This window comes from Calliopsis andreniformis, chromosome 11, assembly GCF_051401765.1.
Source record: "Calliopsis andreniformis isolate RMS-2024a chromosome 11, iyCalAndr_principal, whole genome shotgun sequence".
In the NCBI taxonomy this organism is placed as follows: Eukaryota; Metazoa; Arthropoda; class Insecta; order Hymenoptera; family Andrenidae; genus Calliopsis; species Calliopsis andreniformis.
The window spans coordinates 13,945,669-13,968,049 of NC_135072.1; positions in this window are offsets into that span (position 1 = coordinate 13,945,669).

The following is a 22,381-nucleotide window of genomic DNA, read 5'->3' on the forward strand; positions in this document are numbered from 1 at the left end:
GTATGAAAGTTGTGGTCATTTCTACTTTCCGGGCAACCCAGGCTACACCCTAGGGCGTTGCTCCAACAAATCGAATAGTTAGTTCCTTAGAAGTCAAAGCCCGAAGCATAAAATACAAAATAAATAGAACAGTTTTTCCGTAGTATAAAACGAGTAATAGCAACCAGTGTGAATGTTATGATTATTTGTACGTTCCCGCAACCTAGGCTTCACCCCAGGGCGTTGCTCCACCAGATCGAATAGTTAGTGCCTTAGAAGTCAACGCCAGAAGCATAAAATGCAATATAAATACAACAGTTTTTCCATCATATAAAACAAATAATTGCTACCGGTGTGAAGGTTATGGTCATTTCTACGTTCCGGGCAACCGAGGCTTCATCCTAGGGCGTTGTTCCACCAGATGGAGTAGTTAGGGCATAAGAAGTCAACGCCAGAAGCATAAAATACAAAATAAATAGAACAGTTTTTCCACCGTATAAAACTAATAATTGCAACCAGTGTGAAAGTAATGGGCATTTCTACGTTCCGGGCAACCTAGGCTTCTCGCTACGGGGTTGGACCAACAGGTGGAATAGTTAGGGCCTTAGAAGTCAACGCCCGAAGCATAAAATGCAATAAAAATACAACAGCTGTTCCATCGTATAACAGGAATAATTGCAACCAGTGTGAAAGTCATGGTCATTTCTACGTTCCGGGCAACCTAGGCTTCACTCTGGGGTGTTGCTCCACCAGATCGAATAGATAGAGCCTTAGACGTCAACGCCACAAGCATAAAATACAATAAAGATGCAACAGTTTATCCATCGTATAACAGGAATAATTGCAACCAGTGTGAAGGTAATGGTATGTCCTACGTTCCGAGCAAGCTTGGCTTCACCCTAGGGTGTTGCTAAACCAGATCGAATAGTTAGGGCCTTAGATGTCAACGTCCGATGCATAAAATACAAAATAAACAGAACAGATTTTCCATTGTATAAAACGAATAATTGCTACCAGTTTGAAAGTTATGGTAATTTCTACGTTCCGGGCAACCTTGGTTTCACTCTATGGCGTTGCTCCACCAGATCGCATAGCTAGGGACTTAGAAATCAGCGCCATAAGATTAAAATACAATATAAGTACAACAGTTTTTCAATCGTATAAAATGAATAATTGAAAACATTGTGAAAGTAATGGTCATTTCTACGTTCCAGGCAACCTAGGCGTCACTCTAGGGCGTTACTCCACCACATCTAATAGCTACGGCCTTAGAAGTCAACGCTAGAAGCATAAAATACAATAAAAATGCAACAGTTTTTCCATTGTATAGCATGAATAATTGCAACGGGTGTGAATGTTATGGTCATTTCTACGTTCCGGGCAACCTAGGCTTGACTGTAGGGTGTTGCTCTACCAGATCGAATAGGTAGGGCCAAAGAAGTCAATGCCCGAAGCATAAAATACAAAATAAGTAGAACAGTTTTTCCATTGTATATAACGAATAATTGCTACCAGTGTGAATGTTATGGTCATTTCAACGTTCCGGCAACCTAGGCTTCACCCTAGGGCGTTGTTCCACCAGATCGAATAGTTAGGGCCTAAGAAGTTAACGCCAGAAGCATAAAATACAATATAAATACAACAGTTTTTCCATCCTATGAAACGAATAATTGCGACCAGTACGTAAGTTATGGTCATTTCAACTTTCCGGACCACCTAGGCTTCTCGCTAGGGCGTTGGCCCAACAGATTGAATAGTTAGGGCCTTAGAAGTCGACGCCCGAAGCATAAAATACAAAACAAATAGAACAGTTTTTCCATCGTATAAAACGAATAATTGCTGCCGGTGTGAAAGTTATGGTCACTTCAACGTTCCGGGCAACCCAGGCTTCACCCTAGGTCGTTGTTCCACCAGATGGAATAGTTAGGGCATAAGAAGTCAACGCCAGAAGCATAAAATACGGTATAGATACAACACCTTGTCTATCGTATAAAACAAATAATTGCAACCAGTATGAAAGTTAACGTCATTTCTACCTTCCGGGCAACCTAGGCTTCACCCTAGGGCGTTGCTCCAACAGATTGAATAGTTAGGGCCTTAGAAGTCAACGCCCGATGCATAAAATACAAAATAAATAGAACAGTTTTTCCATCGTGTAAAACGAATAATTGCCACCGGTGTGAAAGTTATGGTCATTTCTACGTTCCAGTCAACCTAGGCTTCACCATAGGGCGTTCTTCCACCAGATCGAATAGTTAGGGCCTAAGAAGTCAACGCCCGAAGCATAAAATACAAAATAAATAGAACCGTTTTTCCATGGTATAAAACGGACACTTGCTACCAGTGTAAAAATTATGGTCATTTCTACGTTCCGGACAACCTAGGCTTCACCCTAGGGCGTTGTTCCACCAGATCGAATAGTGAGGGCCTAAGAAGTGAACGCCAGAAGCATAAAATACAATATAAATACAACAGTTTTTCCATCATATAAAACGAGTAATTGCAACCAGTATGAAAGTTGTGGTCATTTCTACTTTCCGGGCAACCCAGGCTACACCCTAGGGCGTTGCTCCAACAGATCGAATAGTTAGTGCCTTAGAAGTCCACGGCCGAAGCATAAAATAAAAAATAAATAGAACTGTTTTTCCGTCGTATAAAACGAATAATTGCAACCAGTATGAAATTTAACGTCATTTCTACGTTCCGGGCAACCTAGGCTTCACACTAGGGCGTTGATCCACCAGATAGAATAGTTAGGGCCTTAGAAGTCAACGCCAGAAGCATAAAATTCAATAAGGATGCAACAGTTTTTCCATCGTATAGCAGGAATAACTGCAAACAGTGTGAAAGTACTGGTCATTTCTACGTTCCGGGTAACCTAGGCTTCACTCTAGGGCGTTGTTCCACCAGATCGAACAGTTAGGGCCTAAGAAGGCAACGCCAGAAGCATAAAATACAATATAAATATAACAGTTTTTCCATCGTATAAAACGAATAATTGCAACCAGTATGAAAGTTAACGTCATTTCTACTTTCGGGGCAACCTAGGCTTCACCCTAGGGCGTTGCTTCAACAGATTGAATAGTTAGGGCCTTAGAAGTCAACGCCCGAAGCATAAAATACAAAATAAATAGAACAGTTTTTCCATCGTATAAAACGAATAATTGCTACCGGTGTGAAAGTTATGGTCATTTCTACGTTCCGGGCAACCTAGGCTTCATCATAGGGCGTTGTTCCACCAGACGGAATAGTTAGGGCATAAGAAGTCAACGCCAGAAGCATAAAATACAATATAAATACAACAGTTTTTCAATCGTATAAAACGAGTAATTGCAACCAGTATGAAAGTTAACGTCATTTCTACGTTCCGTGCAACCAAGGCTTCACGCTACGGCGTTGCTCCAACAGACTGAATAGTTAGGGCCTTAGAAGTCAACGCCGGAAGCATAAAATGCAATAAAAATACAACAGTTTTTCCATCGTATAAAAGGATTAATTGCAACCTGTTTGAAAGTGATGGTCACTTCTACGTTCCGGACAACGTAGGCTTCACTCTAGGGCGTTGTTCCACCAGATCGAACACTTAGGGCCTAAGAAGGCACCGCCAGAAGCATAAAATACAATATAAATAGAACAGTTTTTCCATCGTATAAAACAAATAATTGCTACCGGTGTGAAGGGTATGGTCATTTCTACGTTCCGGGCAACCTAGGCTTCACCCTAGGGCGTTGTTCCACCAGATGGAGTAGTTAGGGCATAAGAAGTCAACGCCAGAAGCATAAAATACAAAATAAATAGAACAGTTTTTCCACCGTATAAAACGAATAATAGCAACCAGTGTGAAAGTTATGGTCATTTCTACGTTCCGAGCAACCTAGGCTTCACCCCAGGTAGTTGTTCCACCAGGTCGAATAGTTAGGGCCTAAGAAGTGAACGCCAGAAGCATAAAATATAATATAAATACAACAGTTTTTCCATCATATAAAACGTGTAATTGCAACCAGTATGAAAGTTGTGGTCATTTCTACTTTCCGGGCAACCCAGGCTACACCCTAGGGCGTTGCTCCAACAAATCGAATAGTTAGTTCCTTAGAAGTCAAAGCCCGAAGCATAAAATACAAAATAAATAGAACAGTTTTTCCGTAGTATAAAACGAGTAATAGCAACCAGTGTGAATGTTATGATTATTTGTACGTTCCCGCAACCTAGGCTTCACCCCAGGGCGTTGCTCCACCAGATCGAATAGTTAGTGCCTTAGAAGTCAACGCCAGAAGCATAAAATGCAATATAAATACAACAGTTTTTCCATCATATAAAACAAATAATTGCTACCGGTGTGAAGGTTATGGTCATTTCTACGTTCCGGGCAACCTAGGCTTCATCCTAGGGCGTTGTTCCACCAGATGGAGTAGTTAGGGCATAAGAAGTCAACGCCAGAAGCATAAAATACAAAATAAATAGAACAGTTTTTCCACCGTATAAAACTAATAATTGCAACCAGTGTGAAAGTAATGGGCATTTCTACGTTCCGGGCAACCTAGGCTTCTCGCTACGGGGTTGGACCAACAGGTGGAATAGTTAGGGCCTTAGAAGTCAACGCCCGAAGCATAAAATGCAATAAAAATACAACAGCTGTTCCATCGTATAACAGGAATAATTGCAACCAGTGTGAAAGTCATGGTCATTTCTACGTTCCGGGCAACCTAGGCTTCACTCTGGGGTGTTGCTCCACCAGATCGAATAGATAGAGCCTTAGACGTCAACGCCACAAGCATAAAATACAATAAAGATGCAACAGTTTATCCATCGTATAACAGGAATAATTGCAACCAGTGTGAAGGTAATGGTATGTCCTACGTTCCGAGCAAGCTTGGCTTCACCCTAGGGTGTTGCTAAACCAGATCGAATAGTTAGGGCCTTAGATGTCAACGTCCGATGCATAAAATACAAAATAAACAGAACAGATTTTCCATTGTATAAAACGAATAATTGCTACCAGTTTGAAAGTTATGGTAATTTCTACGTTCCGGGCAACCTTGGTTTCACTCTATGGCGTTGCTCCACCAGATCGCACAGCTAGGGACTTAGAAATCAGCGCCATAAGATTAAAATACAATATAAGTACAACAGTTTTTCAATCGTATAAAATGAATAATTGAAAACATTGTGAAAGTAATGGTCATTTCTACGTTCCAGGCAACCTAGGCGTCACTCTAGGGCGTTACTCCACCACATCTAATAGCTACGGCCTTAGAAGTCAACGCTAGAAGCATAAAATACAATAAAAATGCAACAGTTTTTCCATTGTATAGCATGAATAATTGCAACGGGTGTGAATGTTATGGTCATTTCTACGTTCCGGGCAACCTAGGCTTGACTGTAGGGTGTTGCTCTACCAGATCGAATAGGTAGGGCCAAAGAAGTCAATGCCCGAAGCATAAAATACAAAATAAGTAGAACAGTTTTTCCATTGTATATAACGAATAATTGCTACCAGTGTGAATGTTATGGTCATTTCAACGTTCCGGCAACCTAGGCTTCACCCTAGGGCGTTGTTCCACCAGATCGAATAGTTAGGGCCTAAGAAGTTAACGCCAGAAGCATAAAATACAATATAAATACAACAGTTTTTCCATCCTATGAAACGAATAATTGCGACCAGTACGTAAGTTATGGTCATTTCAACTTTCCGGACCACCTAGGCTTCTCGCTAGGGCGTTGGCCCAACAGATTGAATAGTTAGGGCCTTAGAAGTCGACGCCCGAAGCATAAAATACAAAACAAATAGAACAGTTTTTCCATCGTATAAAACGAATAATTGCTGCCGGTGTGAAAGTTATGGTCACTTCAACGTTCCGGGCAACCCAGGCTTAACCCTAGGTCGTTGTTCCACCAGATGGAATAGTTAGGGCATAAGAAGTCAACGCCAGAAGCATAAAATACGGTATAGATACAACACCTTGTCTATCGTATAAAACAAATAATTGCAACCAGTATGAAAGGTATGGTCATTTCTACTTTCCGGGCAACCTAGGCTTCACCCTAGGGCGTTGCTCCACCACATCGAATAGCTACGGACTTAAAAGTCAACGCTAGAAGCATAAATTACAATAAAAATGCAACAGATTTTCCAACGTATAGCATGAATAATTGCAACCGGTGTGAATGTTATGGTCATTTCTACGTTCCGGGCAACCTAGGCTTCACTCTATGGCGTTTTTCCACCACATCGAATAGCTACTGCCTCAGAAGTCAACGCCTGAAGCATAAGATACAATATAAATATAACAGTTTTTCCATCGTATAGAACGAATAATAGCAACCAGTGTGAAAGTCATGGTCATTTCTACGTTCCGGGCAACCTAGGCTTGACTGTAGGGTGTTGCTCCACCAGATCGAATAGGTAGGGCCATAGAAGTTAACTCCCGAAGCATAAAATACAAAATAAATAGAACAGTTTTTCCATTGTGTAAAACGAATAATTGCTTCCAGTGTGAAAGTTATGTTCATTTCTACGTTCCGGGCAACCTAGGCTTGACTGTAGGGCGTTGCTCCACCAGATCGAATAGGTAGGGCCATAGAAGTCAACGCCCGAAGCATAAAATACAATATAAATATAACAGCTTTTCCATCGTGAAAAACGAATAATTGCAACCAGTATGAAAGTTATGGTCATTTCTACTTTCCGGGCAACCTAGGCTTCACCCTAGGGCGTTGTTCCAACAGATGGAATAGTTAGGGCCGTAGAAGTCAACGCCCGATGCATGAAATACAAAATAAATAGAACAGTTGTTCCATCGTATAAAATGAATAATTGGAAACATTGTGAAACTAATGGTCATTTCTACGTTCCAGGCAACGTAGGCGTCACTCTAGGGCGTTACTCCACCACATCTAATAGCTACGGCCTTAGCAGTCAACGCTAGAAGCATAAAATACAATATAGATACAACACCTTTTCCATCGTATAAAATGAATAATAGCAAACAGTGTGAAAGTAATGGTCATTTCTACGTTCCGGACAACCTAGGCTTCACTCTAGGGCGTCGCTCCACCACATCGAATAGCTACGGCCTTAGAAGTCAACGCTAGAAGCATAAATTACAATAAAAATGCAACTGATTTCCAACGTATAGCATGAGTAATTGCAACCGGTGTGAATGTTATGGTCATTTCTACGTTCCGGGCTACCTAGGCTTGACTGTAGGGTGTTGCTCCACCAGATCGAATAGGTCGGGCCATAGAGGTCAACGCCTGAAACATAAGATACAAAATAAATAGAACAGTTTTTCCATTGTATAAAACGAATAATTGCTTCCAGTGTGAAAGTTATGTTCGTTACTACGTTCCGGACAACCTAGGCTTGAATGTTGGGCGTTGCTCCACCAGATCGAATAGGTAGGGCCATAGAAGTTAACGCCCGAAGCATAAAATACAATAAAAATACAACAGTCTTTCCATCCTATAACAGCAATAATTGCAACCCGTGTGAAAGTGATGGTCATTTGTACGTTCCAGGCAACCCAGGCTTCTCTCTAGGGCGTTGTTCCACCAGATCGAATTGTTAGGGCCTAAGAAGTCAACGCCCGATGCATAAAATACAAAATAAATAGAACAGTTTTTCCATCGTATAAAACTAATAATTGCTACCGTTGTGAAAGTTATGGTCACTTCTACGTTCCGGGCAACCCAGGCTTCACCCTAGGGCGTTGTTCCACCAGATGGAATAGTTAGGGCATAAGAAGTCAACGCCAGAAGCATAAAATACGGTATAAATACTACAGCTTTTCCATCGTATAAAACAAATAATTGCAACCAGTATGAAAGGTATGGTCATTTCTACTTTCCGGGCAGCCTAGGCTTCACCCTAGGGCGTTGCTCCAACAGATTGAATAGTTAGGGCCATAGAAGTCAACGCCCGAAGCATAAAATACAAAATAAATAGAACAGTCTTTCCATCGTATAAAACTAATAATTGCAACCAGTGTGAAAGTAATGGGCGTTTCTGCGTTCCGGGCAACCTAGGCTTCACTCTAGGGCGTTGCTCCACCACATCGAATAACTACGGCCTTAGAAGTCAACGCCCGATGCATGAAATACAAAATAAATAGAACAGTTGTTCCATCGTATAAAATGAATAATTGGAAACATTGTGAAACTAATGGTCATTTCTACGTTCCAGGCAACGTAGGCGTCACTCTAGGGCGTTACTCCACCACATCTAATAGCTACGGCCTTAGCAGTCAACGCTAGAAGCATAAAATACAATATAGATACAACACCTTTTCCATCGTATAAAATGAATAATAGCAAACAGTGTGAAAGTAATGGTCATTTCTACGTTCCGGACAACCTAGGCTTCACTCTAGGGCGTCGCTCCACCACATCGAATAGCTACGGCCTTAGAAGTCAACGCTAGAAGCATACATTACAATAAAACTGCAACTGATTTCCAACGTATAGCATGAGTAATTGCAACCGGTGTGAATGTTATGGTCATTTCTACGTTCCGGGCTACCTAGGCTTGACTGTAGGGTGTTGCTCCACCAGATCGAATAGGTCGGGCCATAGAGGTCAACGCCTGAAGCTTAAGATACAAAATAAATAGAACAGTTTTTCCATTGTATAAAACGAATAATTGCTTCCAGTGTGAAAGTTATGTTCGTTACTACGTTCCGGACAACCTAGGCTTGAATGTTGGGCGTTGCTCCACCAGATCGAATAGGTAGGGCCATAGAAGTTAACGCCCGAAGCATAAAATACAATAAAAATACAACAGTCTTTCCATCCTATAACAGCAATAATTGCAACCCGTGTGAAAGTGATGGTCATTTGTACGTTCCAGGCAACCCAGGCTTCTCTCTAGGGCGTTGTTCCACCAGATCGAATTGTTAGGGCCTAAGAAGTCAACGCCCGATGCATAAAATACAAAATAAATAGAACAGTTTTTCCATCGTATAAAACTAATAATTGCTACCGTTGTGAAAGTTATGGTCACTTCTACGTTCCGGGCAACCCAGGCTTCACCCTAGGGCGTTGTTCCACCAGATGGAATAGTTAGGGCATAAGAAGTCAACGCCAGAAGCATAAAATACGGTATAAATACTACAGCTTTTCCATCGTATAAAACAAATAATTGCAACCAGTATGAAAGGTATGGTCATTTCTACTTTCCGGGCAGCCTAGGCTTCACCCTAGGGCGTTGCTCCAACAGATTGAATAGTTAGGGCCATAGAAGTCAACGCCCGAAGCATAAAATACAAAATAAATAGAACAGTCTTTCCATCGTATAAAACTAATAATTGCAACCAGTGTGAAAGTAATGGGCGTTTCTGCGTTCCGGGCAACCTAGGCTTCACTCTAGGGCGTTGCTCCACCACATCGAATAACTACGGCCTTAGAAGTCAACGCCAGAAGCATAAAATACAGTATAAATACAACAACTTTTCCATTGTATAGCATGACTAATTGCAACCAGTGCGAAAGTAACGATCGTTTCGACGTTTCGGGCATCCTAGTCTTAATTCTGAGGCGTTGCTCCACCAGATCGAAGAGTTAGGGTCTAAGAAGTCAACAACGGAAGCAAAAAATACAATTTAAATACAACAGCTTTTCCATCGTAGGAAACGAATAATTGCAACCTGTGTGAAGGTTATGGTCATATCTACGTTCCGGGCAACCTAGGCTTCACTGTAGGGTGTTGCTCCACCAGATCGAATAGGTAGGGCCACAGAAGTCTACGCCCGAAGCATAATATGCAATATAAATACAACAGTTTTTCCATCGTATAAAAGGATTAATTGCAACCAGTTTGAAAGTGATGATCATTTCTACGTTCCGGGCAACCTAGGCTTCACTCTAGGGCGTTGCTCCACCAGATCGAACACTTAGGGCCTAAGAAGTCAACACCGGAAGCATAAAATACAATATAAATATAACAGTTTTTCCATCGTATAAAACGAATAATAGCAACCAGTGTGAAAGTTCTGGTCATTTCTACGTTCCGGGTAACCTAGGCTTCACTCTAGGGCGTTGATCCACCAGATCGAATAGTTAGGGCCTTAGAAGTCAACGCCCGAAGCATAAAATACAATAAAAATACAACAGTCTTTCCATCCTATAACAGGAATAATTGCAACCGGTGTGAATGTGATGGTCATTTGTACGTTCCAGGCAACCTAGGCTTCACTCTATGGCGTTGTTCCACCAGATCGAATTGTTAGGGCCTAAGAAGTCAACGCCAGAAGCATAAGATACAATATAACTATAACAGTTTTTCCACCGTATAGAACGAATAATAGCAACCAGTGTGAAAGTTATGGTCATTTCTACGTTCCGGGCAACCTAGGCTTCACTCTAGGGCGATGCTCCACCAGATCAAACAGTTAGGGCCTTAGATGTCAACGCCAGAAGCATAAAATACAATAAAGGTGCAACAGTTTTTCCATCGTATAACAGGAATAACTGCAACCAGTGTGAAAGTACTGGTCATTTCTACGTTCCGGGCAACCTAGGCTTCACTCTAGGGCGTTGCTCCACCACAACTAATTGCTACGGCCTTAGAAGTCAACGACAGAAGCATAAAATACAATACAAATGCAACAGCTTTTCCATCGTATAACAGGAATAATTGCAACCAGTGTGAAAGTAAAGGTCATTTCTACGTTCCCGGCAACCTAGGCTTGACTGTAGGGTGTTGCTCCACCAGATCGAATAGCTATGGCCATAGAAGTCACGCCCGAAGCATAAAATACAAAATAAATAGAACAGTTTTTCCATTGTATGAAACGAATAATTGCAACCTGTGTGAAGTTTATGGTCATATCTACGTTCCGGGCAACCTAGGCTTCACTGTAGGGTGTTGCTCCACCAGATCGAATAGGTAAGGCCATAGAAGTCTACGCACGAAGCATAAAATGCAATATAAATACAACAGTTTTTCCATCGTATAAAAGGATTAATTGCAACCAGTTTGAAAGTGATGATCATTTCTACGTTCCGGGCAACCTAGGCTTCACTCTAGGGCGTTGCACCACCAGATCGAACACTTAGGGCCTAAGAAGGCACCGCCCGAAGCATAAAATGCAATATAAATACAACAGTTTTTCCATCGTCTAAAACGAATAATTGCTACCGGTGTGAAAGCTATGGTCATTTCTACGTACCGGGCAACCTAGGCATCACCATAGGGTGTTGTTCCACCAGATCGAATAGTTAGGGCCTATGAAGTCAACGCCCGAAGCATAAAATACAATAAAGATGCAACAGTTTTTCCATCGTATAAAACGAATAATTGAAACCAGTGTAAAAGTAATGGTCATTTCTACGTTCCGGGCAACCTAGGCTTCACCCCAGGGCGCTGCTCCACCAGATCGTATAGTTAGTGCCCTAGAAGTCAGCGCCAGAAGCATAAAATACAATATAAATACAACAGTTTTTCCATCGTATAAAACGAATAATTGCAACCAGTATGAAAGTTATGGTCATTTCTACTTTCCGGGCAACCTAGGCTTCACCCTAGGGCGTTCCTCCACCACATCGAAGAGATAGGGTCTAAGAAGTCAACACCGGAAGCATAAAATACAAAATAATTAGAACAGTTTTTCCATTGTATAAAAGAATAATTGCTACCAGTGTGAAAGTTATGTTCATTTCTACGTTTCTGACAACCTAGGCTTCACTGCAGTGTGTTGGTCCACCAAATCGAATAGGTAGGGCCATAGAAGTCAACTCCAGAAGCATAAAATACAATATAAATATAACAGCTTTTCCATCGTGAAAAACGAACAATTGCAACCAGTACGAAAGTTATGGTCATTTCTACGTTCCGGGCAACCTAGGTTTCACTCTAGGGCGTTGCTCCACCGGATCGAATAGTTAGGGCCTTAGAAGTCAACGCCCGAAGCATAAAATACAATAAAAATACAACAGTCTTTCCATCCTATAACAGGAATAATTGCAACCCGTGTGAAAGTGATGGTCATTTGTACGTTCCAGGCAACCTAGGCTTCACTCTAGGGCGTTGTTCCACCAGATCGAATTGTTAGGGCCTAAGAAGTCAACGCCAGAAGCATAAAATACAGTATAAATACAACAATTTTTCCATTGTACAGCATGACTAATTGCAACCAGTGCGAAAGTAACGATCATTTCGACGTTTCGGGCATCCTAGACTTAACTCTGAGGCGTTGCTCCACCAGATCGAAGAGATAGGGTCTAAGAAGTCAACAACGGAAGCATAAAATACAAAATAAATAGAACAGTTTTTCCACTGTATAAAACGAATAATTGCTACCAGTGTGAAAGTTATATTCATTTCTACGTTTCTGACAACCTAGGCTTCACTGCAGGGTGTTGGTCCACCAAATCGAATAGGTAGGGCCATAGAAGTCAACGCCAGAAGCATAAAATACAATATAAATATAACAGCTTTTCCATCGTGAAAAACGAATAATTGCAACCTGTATGAAAGTTATGGTCATTTCTACTTTCCGGGCAACCTAGGCTTCACCCTAGGGTGTTGCTCCACCAGATCGAATAGGTAGGGCCACAGAAGTCTACGCTCGAAGCATAATATGCAATATAAATACAACAGTTTTTCCATCGTATAAAACGAATAATAGCATCCAGTGTGAAAGTTCTGGTCATTTCTACGTTCCGGGTAACCTAGGCTTCACTCTAGGGCGTTGATCCACCAGATCGAATAGTTAGGGCCTTAGAAGTCAACGCCCGAAGCATAAAATACAATAAAAATACAACAGTCTTTCCATCCTATAACAGGAATAATTGCAACCCGTGTGAATGTGATGGTCATTTGTACGTTCCAGGCCACCTAGGCTTCACTCTATGGCGTTGTTCCACCAGATCGAATTGTTAGGGCCTAAGAAGTCAACGCCAGAAGCATAAGATACAATATAAATATAACAGTTTTTCCATCGTATAGAACGAATAATAGCAACCAGTGTGAAAGTTATGGTCATTTCTACGTTCCCGGCAACCTAGGCTTGACTGTAGGGTGTTGCTCCACCAGATCGAATAGGTAGGGCCATAGAAGTCAACGCCTGAAGCATAAGATACAAAATAAATAGAACAGTTTTTCCATTGTATAAAACGAATAATTGCTTCCAGTGTGAAAGTTATGTTCATTTCTACGTTCCGGACAACCTAGGCTTGAATGTAGGGCGTTGCTCCACCAGATCGAATAGGTAGGGCCATAGAAGTCAACGCCCGAAGCATAAAATACAATAAAAATACAACAGTCTTTCCATCCTATAACAGCAATAATTGCAACCCGTGTGAAAGTGATGGTCATTTGTACGTTCCAGGCAACCCAGGCTTCTCTCTAGGGCGTTGTTCCACCAGATCGAATTGTTAGGGCCTAAGAAGTCAGCGCCCGATGCATAAAATACAAAATAAATAGTGCAGTTTTTCCATCGTATAAAACTAATAATTGCTACCGGTGTGAAAGTTATGGTCATTTCTACGTTCCGGGCAACCCAGGCTTCACCCTAGGGCGTTGTTCCACCAGATGGAATAGTTAGGGCATAAGAAGTCAACGCCAGAAGCATAAAATACGGTATAAATGCTACAGCTTTTCCATCGTATAAAACAAATAATTGCAACCAGTATGAAAGGTATGGTCATTTCTACTTTCCGGGCAGCCTAGGCTTCACCCTAGGGCGTTGCTCCAACAGATTGAATAGTTAGGGCCTTAGAAGTCAACGCCCGAAGCATAAAATACAAAATAAATAGAACAGTTTTTCCATCGTATGAAACTAATAATTGCAACCAGTGTGAAAGTAATGGGCGTTTCTACGTTCCGGGCAACCTAGGCTTCACTCTAGGGCGTTGCTCCACCACATCGAATAGGTACGGCCTTAGAAGTCAACGCCAGAAGCATAAAATACAGTATAAATACAACAATTTTTCCTTTGTATAGCATGACTAATTGCAACCAGTGCGAATGTAACGATCGTTTCGACGTTTCGGGCATCCTAGACTTAACTCTGAGGCGTTGCTCCACCAGATCGAAGAGTTAGGGTCTAAGAAGTCAACACCGGAAGCAAAAAATACAATTTAAATACAACAGCTTTTCCATCGTAGAAAACGAATAATTGCAACCTGTGTGAAGGTTATGGTCATATCTACGTTCCGGGCAACCTAGGCTTCACTGTAGGGTGTTGCTCCACCAGATCAAACAGTTAGGGCCTTAGATGTCAACGCCAGAAGCATAAAATACAATAAAGGTGCAACAGTTTTTCCATCGTATAACAGGAATAACTGCAACCAGTGTGAAAGTACTGGTCATTTCTACGTTCCGGGCAACCTAGGCTTCACTCTAGGGCGTTGCTCCACCACAACTAATTGCTACGGCCTTAAAAGTCAACGACAGAAGCATAAAATACAATATAAATACAACAGCTTTTCCATCGTATAACAGGAATAATTGCAACCAGTGTGAAAGTAAAGGTCATTTCTACGTTCCGGACAACCTAGGCTTGACTGTAGGGTGTTGCTCCACCAGATCGAATAGCTATGGCGATAGAAGTCAACGCCCGAAGCATAAAATACAAAATAAATAGAACAGTTTTTCCATTGTATGAAACGAATAATTGCTACCGGTGTGAAAGTTATGGTCATTTCTACTTTCCGGGCAACCTAGGCTTCACCCTAGGGCGTTGCTCCACCACATCGAAGAGATAGGGTCTAAGAAGTCAACACCGGAAGCATAAAATACAAAATAAATAGAACAGTTTTTCCATTGTATAAAACGAATAATTGCTACCAGTGTGAAAGTTATGTTCATTTCTACGTTTCTGACAACCTAGGCTTCACTGCAGGGTGTTGGTCCACCAAATCGAATAGGTAGGGCCATAGAAGTCAACGCCAGAAGCATAAAATACAATATAAATATAACAGCTTTTCCATCGTGAAAAACGAATAATTGCAACCAGTATGAAAGTTATGGTCATTTCTACGTTCCGGGCAACCTAGGTTTCACTCTAGGGCGTTGCTCCACCGGATCGAATAGTTAGGGCCTTAGAAGTCAACGCCCGAAGCATAAAATACAATAAAAATACAACAGTCTTTCCATCCTATAACAGGAATAATTGCAACCCGTGTGAAAGTGATGGTCATTTGTACGTTCCAGGCAACCTAGGCTTCACTCTAGGGCGTTGTTCCACCAGATCGAATTGTTAGGGCCTAAGAAGTCAACGCCAGAAGCATAAAATACAGTATAAATACAACAATTTTTCCATTGTACAGCATGACTAATTGCAACCAGTGCGAAAGTAACGATCATTTCGACGTTTCGGGCATCCTAGACTTAACTCTGAGGCGTTGCTCCACCAGATCGAAGAGATAGGGTCTAAGAAGTCAACAACGGAAGCATAAAATACAAAATAAATAGAACAGTTTTTCCACTGTATAAAACGAATAATTGCTACCAGTGTGAAAGTTATATTCATTTCTACGTTTCTGACAACCTAGGCTTCACTGCAGGGTGTTGGTCCACCAAATCGAATAGGTAGGGCCATAGAAGTCAACGCCAGAAGCATAAAATACAATATAAATATAACAGCTTTTCCATCGCGAAAAACGAATAATTGCAACCAGTATGAAAGTTATGGTCATTTCTACTTTCCGGGCAACCTAGGCTTCACCCTAGGGCGTTGTTCCAACAGATGGAATAGTTAGGGCCGTAGAAGTCAACGCCCGAAGCATGAAATACAAAATAAATAGAACAGTTGTTCCATCGTATAAAACGAATAATTCCTACCAGTGTGAAAGTTATGGTAATTTCTACGTTCCGGGCAACCTAGGTTTCACTCTAGGGCGTTGCTCCACCAGATCGCATAGCTAGGGACTTAGAATTCAACGCCATAAGAATAAAATACAGTATAAGTACAACAGTTTTTCCATCGTATAAAATGAATAATTGGAAACATTGTGATAGTAATGGTCATTTCTAAGTTCCAGGCAACGTAGACGTCACTCTAGGGCGTTACTCCACCACATCTAATAGCTACGGCCTTAGCAGTCAACGCTAGAAGCATAAAATACAATATAGATACAACACCTCTTCCATCGTATAAAATGAATAATAGCAAACAGTGTGAAAGTAATGGTCATTTCTACGTTCCGGACAACCTAGGCTTCACTCTAGGGCGTCGCTCTACCACATCGAATAGCTACGGCCTTAGAAGTCAACGCTAGAAGCATAAATTACAATAAAAGTGCAACAGTTTTTCCAACGTATAGCATGAGTAATTGCAACCGGTGTGAATGTTATGGTCATTTCTACGTTCCGGGCTACCTAGGCTTGACTGTAGGGTGTTGTTCCAACAGATGGAATAGTTAGGGCCGTAGAAGTCAACGCCCGAAGCATGAAATACAAAATAAATAGAACAGTTGTTCCATCGTATAAAACGAATAATTCCTACCAGTGTGAAAGTTATGTTCATTTCTACGTTCCGGGCAACCTAGGCTTGACTGTAGGGTGTTGCTCCACCAGATCGAATAGGTAGGGCCATAGAAGTCAACGCCCGTAGCATAAAATACAAAATAAACACAACAGCCTTTACACCGTATAAAACGAGTAATTGCAACCTGTGTGAAGGTAATGGTCATATCCACGTTCCGGGCAACCTAGACTTCACTCTACGGCGTTGTTCCACCAGATCGAATTGTTAGGGCCTAAGAAGTCAACGCCCGAAGCATAAAATACGATATAAATATAACAGGATTTCCATCGTATAAAACGAATAATAGCAACCAGTGTGAAAGTGATGATCATTTCTACGTTCCGGGCAACCTAGGCTTCACTCTAGGGCATTGCTCCACCAGATCGTATAGTTCGGGCCTTAGAAGTCAACGCCAGAAGCATAAAATGCAATAAATATACAAGAGTTTTTCCATCGTATAACAGGAATAATTGCAACCAGTGTGAATGTGGTGGTCATTTCTTCGTTCCGGGCAACCTAGGCTTCACTCTAGGGCGTTGTTCCACCATATAGAATAGTTAGGGCTTAAGAAGTCAACGCCAGAAGCATAAAATACAATATAAATATAACAGGTTTTCCATCGTATAAAACGAATAATTGCAACCAGTGTGGAAGTTATGGTCATTTCTACGTTCCGGGCAACCTAGGCTTCACTCTAGGGCGGTGCTCCGCCAAATCGAATAGCTAGGGCCTTAGAAGTCAACGCCAGAAGCATAAAATACGATATAAATACAACAGCTTTACCATCGTATAAAAGGAATAATTGCAAACAGTGTGAAAGTAATGGTCATTTCTACGTTCCGGGCAACCCACGCTTCACTCTACGGCGTTGTTCCACCAGATCGAATAGTTAGGGCCTAAGAAGTCAACACCAGAAGAATAAAATACAGAATAAATACAACAGCCTTTACACCGTATAAAACGAATAATTGCAACCTGTGTGAAGGTTACCGTCATATCTACGTTCCGGGCAACCTAGGCTTCACTGTCGGGCGTTGCTCCACCAGATCGAAATGTTAGGGCCTAAGAAGTCAACGCCCGAAGCATAAAATACGATATAAATACAACAGCATTTCCATCGTATTAAATGAATAATTGCAAACAGTGTGATAGTAGTGGTCATTTCTACGTTCCGTGCAAACCAGGTTTCACTCCAGGTCGTTGCTCCACCAGATCGAATAGTTAGGTCCTTAGAAGTCAACGCCAGAAGCATAAAATACGATATAAATACAACAGCTTTTCCATCGTATAAAAGGAATAATTGCAAACAGTGTGAAAGTTATGGTCATTTCCACACTTCGAGCAACCTAGGCTGCACTCTAGGGCGTTGCTCCACCTGATCGAATAGTTAGGGCCTGAGAAGTCAACGCCAGAAGCATAAAGAACGATATAAATACAACAGCTTTTCCATGGTATAAAACGAATAATTGCAACCAGTGTGGAAGTTATGGTCATTTCTACGTTCCGGGCAACCTAGGCTTCACTCTAGGGCGGTGCTCCGCCAAATCGAATAGCTAGGACATTAGAAGTCAACGCCAGAAGCATAACATACGATATAAATACAACAGCTTTTCCATCGTATAAAAGGAATAATTGCAAACAGTGTGAAAGTAATGGTCATTTCCACGTTCCGGGCAACCTAGGCTTCACTCTAGGGCGTTGCTCCACCAGATCGAATAGCTAGCGACTTAGAATTCAACGCCAGAAGCATAAAATACGATAAAGATGCAACAGTTCTTCCATCGTATAAAACGAATAATTGCAATCAGTGTGAAAGTTATGGTCATTTCTACATTCCGAGCAACCTAGGCTTCACTCTAGGGCGTTGCTCCACCAGATCGAATAGTTAGGTCCTTAGAAATCAACGCCAGAAGCATAAAATACGATATAAACACAACAGCTGTTCCATCGTATAAAAGGAATAATTGCAAACAGTGTGAAAGTAATGGTCATTTCTACGTTCCGGGCAACCTAGGCTTCACTCTACGGCGTTGTTCCACCAGATCGAATAGTTAGGACCTAAGAAGTTAACGCCAGAAGAATAAAATACAATAAAAATACAACAGTCTTTCCATCCTATAAGAGGAATAATTGCAACCCGTGTGAAAGTGATGGTCATTTCTACGTTCCAGGCAACCTAGGCTCCACTCTAGGGCGTTGCTCCACCAGATCGAATAGCTAGCGACTTAGAAATCAACGCCATAAGAATAAAATACAATATAAGTACCACAGTTTTTCCATCGTATAAAATGAATAATTGCAACGTGTGTGAAAGTTATGGTCATTTCTGCATTTCGAGCAGCCTAGGCTTCACTCTAGGGCGTTGCTCCACCTGATCGAATAGTTAGGGCCTTAGAAGTCAACGCCCGAAGCATTAAATACAATAAAAATACAACAGACTTTCCATCCTATAACAGGAATAATTGCAACCCGTGTGAAAGTGATGGTCATTTCTACGTTCCAGGCAACCTAGGCTTCACTCTAGGGCGTTGCACCACCAGATCAAACAGTTAGGGCCTTAGAAGTCAACGCCAGAAGGATTAAATACAAAATAAATAGAACAGTTTTTCCATTGTATAAAACGAATAATTGCGACCAGTGTGAAAGTTATGGTCATTTCTACGTTCCGCGCAACCTGGGCTTTACTCTAGGGTGTTGTTCCACCAGATGGAATAGCTAGGGCCTAAGAAGTCAACGCCAGAAGCATAAAATACGATATAAATACAACAGCTTTTCCATTGTATAAAGCAAATAATTGCAACCAGTGTGAACGTTATGGTCATTTCTACGTTGCGGGCAACCTAGGCTTCACCCTAGGCCGTTGTTCCACCAGATCGAATAGTTAGGGCCTAAGAAGTGAACGAGAGAAGCATAAAATGCAATAAAAATGCAGCAGTTTTTCCATCGAATAGCAGGAATAACTTGCAAACAGTGTGATAGTAGTGGTCATTTCTACGTTCCGTGCAACCCAGGTTTCACTCCAGGGCGTTGCTCCACCAGATCGAATAGTTACGGCCTAAGAAGTCAACGCCAGAAGCATAAAATACGATAAAGATGAAACAGTTTTTCCATCGTGTAAAACGAATAATTGCAACCAGTGTGAAAGTTACGGTCATTTCTACATTCCGAGCAAACTAGGCCTCACTCTAGGGCGTTGCTCCACCAGATCGAATAGTTGGGTCCTTAGAAGTCAACGCCAGAAGCATAAAATACGATATAAATACAACAGCTTTTCCATCGTATAAAAGGAATAATTGCAAACAGCGTGAAAGTTATGGTCATTTCTACTTTCCGGGCAACCTACGCTTCCCCCTACGGCGTCGATCCACCAGATTGAATAGTCAGGGCCTAAGAAGTCAACGCCAGAAGCATAAAATACGATATAAATACAACAGTTTTTCCATCGTATAAAACGAATGATTGCAACCAGTGTGGAAGTTATGGTCATTTCTACATTTCGAGCAACCTAGGCTTCACTCTAGGGCGTTGCGCCACCTGATCGAATAGCTAGGGCCTTAGAAGTCCACGCCCGAAGCATTAAATACAAAATAAATAGAACAGCTTTTCCATCGTATAAAACTAATAATTGCAACGAGTGTGAAAGTTATGGTCATTTCTGCATTTCGAGCAACCTAGGCTTCACTCTAGGGTGTTGCTCCACCTGATCGAATAGTTAGGGCCTTAGAAGTCAACGCCCGAAGCATTAAATACAATAAAAATACAACAGTCTTTCCATCCTATAACAGGAATAATTGCAACCCGTGTGAAAGTGATGGTCATTTCTACGTTCCAGGCAACCTAGGCTCCACTCTAGGGCGTTGGTCCACCAGATCGAATAGCTAACGACTTAGAATTCAACGCCATAAGAATAAAATACAATATAAGTACCACAGTTTTTCCATCGTATAAAATGAATAATTGCAACGAGTGTGAAAGTTATGGTCATTTCTGCATTTCGAGCAACCTAGGCTTCACTCTAGGGCGTTGCTCCACCAGATCGAATAGTTAGGTCCTTAGAAGTCAACGCCAGGAGCATAAAATACGATATAAATAAACACCTTTTCCATCGTATAAAAGGAATAATTGCAAACAGTGTGGAAGTAATGGTCATTTCTACGTTCCGCGCAATCTGGGCTTTACCCTAGGGCGTTGTTCCACCAGATGGAATAGTTAGGGCCTAAGAAGTCAACGCCAGAAGCATAAAGAACGATATAAATACAAGAGCTTTTCCATCGTATAATACGGATAATTGCAACCAGTGTGAAAGTAATGGTCATTTCTACGTTCCGGGCAACCTAGGCTTCACTCTAGGACGTTGCTCCACCACATCAAACAGTTAGGGCCTTAGAAGTCAACGCCCGAAGCATAAAATACAAAATAAATAGAACAGTTTTTCCATTGTATTAAACGAATAATTTCTACCAGTGTAAAAGTTACGATCATTCCTACGTTCCCGGCAACCTAGGCTTCACCCTAGGGCGTTGTTCCACCAGATCGAATAGTTAGGGCCTAAGAAGTGAACGCCAGAAGCATAAAATACAATATAAATACAGCAGCTTTTCCATCGTATAAAAGGAATAATTGCAAACAGTGTGAAAGTAATGGTCATTTCTACGTTCCGGGCAACCTAGGCTTCACTCTAGGCCGTTGCTCCACCAGATCGAATAGCTAGGGACTTAGAATTCATCGCTAAAAGCATAAAATACAATTAAAATACAACAGTTTTTCCATCGCATAACAGGAATAATTGCAACCAGTGTGAAAGGAATGGTCATTTCTACGTTCCGGGCAACGTAGGTTTCACTCTAGGGCGTTGCTCCACCAGAGGGAATAGGTAGGGCCTTAGAAGAGAACGCCAGAGGCATAAAATACAATATAAATACAACAGCTCCTCCATCGTACAAAATGAATAATACCAAACAGTGTGAAAGTAATTGTTATTTCTACGTTCCGGGCAACCTAGGCTTCACCCTAGGTGGTTGCTCCACCAGATCAAATAGCTAGCGACTTAGAATTAAACGCCAGAAGCATAGAATACATTAAAAATACAACAGTTTTTCCATCGTATAACAGGAATAATTGCAACCAGTGTGATTGTAATGGTCATTTCGACGTTACGAGCAACCTAGGTTTCACTCTAGGGCGTTGCTCCACCAGGTCGAATAGTTAGGGCCTAAGAAGTCAATGCCAGAAGCATAAAATACTATATAAATATAACAGTTTTTCCATCGTATAAAACGAATAATAGCAACCAGTGTGAAAGTTGTGGTCATTTCTACGTTCCGGGCAACCCAGGCTTCACCCTAAGGCGTTGCACCAACAGATTGAATAGTTAGGGCCTCAGAAGTCAACGCCCGAAGTATAAAATACAAAATAAATAGAACAGTTTTTCCATTGTATAAAAGGAATAGTTGCTACCGGTGTGAAAGTTATGGTCATTTCTACGTTCCGGGCAACCTATGCTTCACTATAGGGCGGTGCTCTACCAGATTAAATAGTTAGTGCCTAAGAAGTCAACGCCAGAAGTATAAAATACAATTAAATACAACAGCTTTTCCATCGTATATAATGTATATTTGCAAACAGTCTGAAAGTAATGGTCATTTCCATGTTCCGGGCAACCTAGGCTTCACTCTAGGGCGTTGCTCCACCAGATCGAACAGTTAGGGCCTCAGTAGTCAACGCCCGAAGCATAAAATACAAAATAAATAAAACAGTTTTTCCATCGTATAAAACGAATCATTGCTACCAGTGTGAAAGCTATGGTCATTTCTACGTTCCGGGCAACCTAGGCTTCACTCTAGGGCGTTGCTCCACCAGGTCGAATAGTTCGGGCCTAAGAAGTCAACGCCAGTAGCATAAAATACGATATAAATAAAACAGCTTTTACATCGTAT